Raw genomic sequence first — 5000 nt, forward strand, 5'->3', positions numbered from 1 at the left:
AAACACACACACTGATATATACATATATGCATGGAAACAGACATACGACACATACACATATACACGCATATACACACATAAACACATACGTACATATGCAGACACGCACACACACACACCACACACACACACACATATATATATATACACATCGATACATAGATGCTTATACACGTAGATGCATAGTACTTATACTCGCAGATACATTCATATATACATACATACATATATGCATACATGCACGCACGCACACATACAAATAAATACATGTACATTGTATATATAAACCGCGAATCGCTAGAATTATGCGGTGTATTTTACGCGCTGTTGTCCAAACCTCAGACGACCCTTGACCTATGACGAAAGGTAATTCATCTTTTAGCTGTACGTCTTATCTTAACTAAACCATTTAAACGTATCATTCGCTTTAATTTAGACCGTAAGGTGCAATACGAAGATTTGGTTTTGTTATCGAGCGATCTCATTGTGGGTCTTATGTAGTATTGTTATAGTTTAGCAGTGAAGTGTGTAGTGTAGTGGATTTCCGCCGTCTTTCGATATATATAGATAGAAACACTGTTGTATATATGTGTGTATTTCTATTTATGTGTATGTATATGTGTTGTGTGTCTGTGTGTGTATGTGTAAATGTGTGTGTGGGTGAGTTAATTGTTCACTTGATAAGCTCAGTAGAAAGAACGGTGTTTACATTTTTTGTGTGTGTATGTGCATGTGTGTGTTTGTGTGTGCGTGTGTGCGTGTGTGCGTGCGTGTGTGTGTGTGTGTGTGTGTGTGTGTGTGATATGTTGTCTCTAAGCATACGTTTGTTGTTTGGTGTTGTTATTCAGGCCCCAGGTCAGTTCCAAGCGGACACACCCTACTATCAAAAACGTCGTTACAGGCATGACCATCCTGCCATTAGTCATTATATATATATATATATATATATATATATATATATATATATATAACTACATACATACAATACACAAACTCGTACACACATACACACAGAGTAACACACATAATACATAATATATCCATCTATCTATCTATCTATCTATCTATCTATCTATCTATCTATCTATCTATCTATCTATCTATCTGTGTGAGTATATATATATATATATACATATATATATATATATATATATATATATATATATATATATATATATATATATATATATATATATATATATATTATATATATATATATATATATATATATATATTTATATGAAAAAACAAGTCAAAAATAGAAAATGCTAAAATAATTTTATAGTGAACATTTCAGTACCGGTTTCGGTCATTTTATATATATATATATATATATATATATGTGTGTGTGTGTGTGTGTGTGTTGTGTGTGTGTGTGGTGTGTGTGTGTGTGTTTAGAACTACATTATCTGTGTCCTGCTTTTTTTTAAAGTAATGTGTGATTTGAGAGAGAGACATAGCTGCTATTTCTAGCAAACCAAGCGGCTTCGTAGAGACAGGGCCTCGTTGACTCGTAATGTACGGTGACTGTGTTTACATGCATGTGCATTTGTTTGTATTTGAGTGCGTGGGTTGCTTCTGCAGTTGTTTAGCCCAAGGTTGTTGTTTAACCATGATCGAGCCGACCTGTGATCAACGACTGTAATCCTGTTGCTTTTTTCTTTCTTTTTCTTTTTTTTTTTTTGTATATCAGGGTCAACATTGTTTTATGTGACCTTCCTTTCTTCGCTTGCGTGGGTTTGATGCGTCAGGTGAAAGAAATATCGTACCTGATGTTTATTTCTGTATGAACATTCTAACTAACTGAGACTATCCCCGTATTCATTTCAGGCTATCTAGATCTATGTCTTTCATTGTTAAACGACGGTAGGATGTAATTTGAGCGAGATTTGGCTGCTATTTCTAGCAGGTCGAATGACCACGTAGAGGTTCTCCCTTTGATTTGCTAAGATGTGTGTATTGTGTGATGTGTTGGTATATGTCTGCATGTATCGTTTATATCTTTTTGTTGCTTCAGTCATATGACTGTGGCCATGCTGGGGCACCGCCCTAAAGGGTTTTAGTCGAACAAATCGACCGTGGAAATTATTTCTTAAGCCTAGTAATTATTCTATCGGTTTCTTTGCCGAATCGCTAGGTCACTAGGTCATAAAGTCACAAACACCGGTTGTCAAGCAGTGGTGGGGAAACACAGACACCAAAACACACACACACACACACACACACACACACACACACACACACACACACACACACACACATACACACACGCACAACGGGCTTCTTTCAGTTTCCGTCTACAAAATCCACTCACAAGGTTTTGGTCGGCTCGAGGTAAATGTAGAAGTCACTTGCCCAAAGGTGTCACGCAGTGGGACTGAACTCGGAACCGTGTGGTTGGAAAGCCAGCTTCTTATCATACAGCCGTGCCTGTAGAGTGCAGTGTACCTGTAAATGTGTTTTTGGGTGCACATGTACCTCTGTACATGTGCACGAAAGTTGCGAGTGAAAGATACAACATAAATGTAATACCAAGCGCAACCAAAAGTATCAGTGGGGAGGCGGGGCTCGTGGGGTCCGAGCTAAACCCGCACCCACTCCACCCGTAACGTCTTCCGGTCTGTCCCATCATTCGATTTCTGTCCATTTATTGTAATTCATGAAAAATTTTTAAATTCGATTTATTGTAAAAACCCATTCGTGTGTCTGACCCCATCATCAGATTGTATTGTCCCATCTTTGTTCGCCCCTTGTGGGTAATAATAAAACAACATGTACCTCTGTGCCGTCCCGTATGTGAGGCGTCCAGTGACTCCCCCACCCCACCCCACCCCACCCCATATATAAATGCACGCGCGAGTGAACGCGCACGCGTGTGTGTATGTATGTATGCATGTGTGTATGTATGTGAGTATATTATGAGCAATTAACAGGATAGGTTGTGTGACGGATACGGTATAGTGTATGTGTGTAATAAATTTACCGGACACCATGTTTGTATGTGTGTGTCTGTATAGGTGCGTGATTGCGCGTGTGTGTGTGTGTGTGTGTGTGATTGTGTGTGTGTGTGTGATTGTGCGTGTGTGTGATTGTGTGTGTGATTGTGTGTGTGTGATTGTGTGTGTGTGTGATTGTGTGCGTGTGTGTGATTGTGCGTGTGTGTGATTGTGTGTGTGTGTGATTGTGTGAGTGTGTGTGATTGTGCGTGTGTGTGATTGTGTGTGTGTGCGTGTGATTGTGTGTGTGTGTGTGTGTGATTGTGTGTGTGTGATCGTGTGTGTGTGATTGTGTGTGTGATTGTGTGTGTGTGTGTGATTGTGCGTGTGTGTGATTGTGTGTGATTGTGCGTGTGTGTGATTGTGTGTGTGTGATTGTGTGTGTGTGTGATTGTGTATGATTGTGTGTGCGTGTGTGTGATTGTGCGTGTGTGTGTATGTGTGTGATTGTGTGTGTAATGTTGATTCAGCTTGCACGGATGGGAGCACGCGAGCGTGAGTGTGTGTGTGTGTGTGTGTTAGTGTGTGTTAGTGTGTGTTAGTGTGAGTTTATATGTTTATGTGTACGGATGTATGTATGTGCGTAAATGTGTGCTCATATGTAGGTGCTTTTTTATGTTACACGCATCTGTGTGTGTGTGTACGTGTATGTATGTAAACGTGTTTGTTTATATGCAGGTGCTATGTGCACAAACGCATGTGTGCACGCGTGTGAGTGTTGTGCACGTGTTCGTGTGTGTGCGTGAGTGAACGTATGTGTGGATGTAAGTCCGGTCGTTATCTCGTTATCATTTACTAATTAACAAATCAGCCAGTCAGTCGGCTGTCAATTCGCCCGATCAGCCTCTATGCAAGTACGGAAAAGTCGATATTTATTCACCTCTCTGCATTCTGAGCTCAAATCCCTCGGAGGTCAACTTTATCTTTTGTACATCCACAGTCCTATAAAAATAGTACTAATTAAGTTAATCAACGTTAATAGGTTGGTAGCATCGTTAGAATATCGGGATCTTATTATCGGTTTGAACGGCAGTTTTTTCTAGCGGTATCATATGAAATTGTCACCCATAATTATGACCCTAGTATCGATCTATTGCATTTCGATATGTTTTAGGGTCAGGGTTAGAGTTAGGGGTGGGGGGAAGGGTATCTTTTTTTTCTTCAGAAATGTAAATAAACCCAATCTGTTTCTTAAACGAGGGACATATTCATACGGCACAGAATGATTTTTAACTCAATAGACGTCATTGATTGGTTGAAATTGCAGAATTTGAAGAAAAACAACAACAAATATCTTACAAACTATATAATTTCCTCAATAAAGCCAAGAGAAAAAGATGTTTTATAAACACATTCTACCAGTATACGAAGTTGAAAAGTGTTTAGTTACGTGGAAATTATTTTTTAAAACTGCCGTTCAAACCGAAAAGATCCGAATATCGAACAATGTTTGCAGTTATTCCCTTACGACTCTTTACGTTCTGAGTTTAAATACTAGCACACTCAACTTTGCCTTTCATTCTCCTGGGGGTTAATTAAATTAAGTACTAGTCATGTACTGAGGCCGATTTGGATTGAATTGGATTGCCTAGGTTTAGTCCACAGCTGGACGAAAGCCACATGTTTTCTCCATCAACCACGGTTTGATGTGGAAGACGTGGACTTGAGCTTGAGATCATACTGGTTTCATGAGTCCACTCTAACACACTGGCTTGACATGGCTTGGCAGAAAAGTGCAGTTTTTATACTCTTACTCAGGAGTAGTTAAGTCAATTACATTGACTCCTAGTGCTCAACTGGTACCAATTTTGTCGACCCCGAAAGGATGAAAGACGAAGTCAGCCTCGACGGAATCTGAATTCAGAACGTATAGACAGACAAAATGCCGCACTAGTTAGGCGTCCAGTTCAGAAAGTCTCGTGGGCCGCACTTTGCCCATGACTAGTTTATGAGAAGGGTGGTGGGGGCGGTGATGATGCAGGGGTCGCATCTAAGTCTGGGTTT

At 39.7% G+C, this 5000-nt stretch overlaps 1 protein-coding gene across 2 annotated transcripts in view; it reads left to right on the forward strand.

The window, feature by feature from the left end:
* The window catches only part of LOC118765479, a 94980-nt gene that overhangs the window by 932 nt on the left and 89048 nt on the right, over positions 1-5000 (forward strand). The window contains exon 1 of one of the 2 annotated variants that reach the window (XM_036507695.1): positions 344-366. The exons of the other annotated variant lie outside the window; for it this stretch is intronic. The gene's annotated coding sequence lies outside the window, so the exon portion shown is untranslated. Of the gene's footprint in view, positions 1-343; positions 367-5000 lie in introns of those variants that run through there. 2 annotated transcript variants of the gene reach the window in all.

The sequence above is a fragment of the Octopus sinensis genome, linkage group LG1 (assembly GCF_006345805.1).
Source record: "Octopus sinensis linkage group LG1, ASM634580v1, whole genome shotgun sequence".
Lineage (NCBI taxonomy): Eukaryota > Metazoa > Mollusca > Cephalopoda > Octopoda > Octopodidae > Octopus > Octopus sinensis.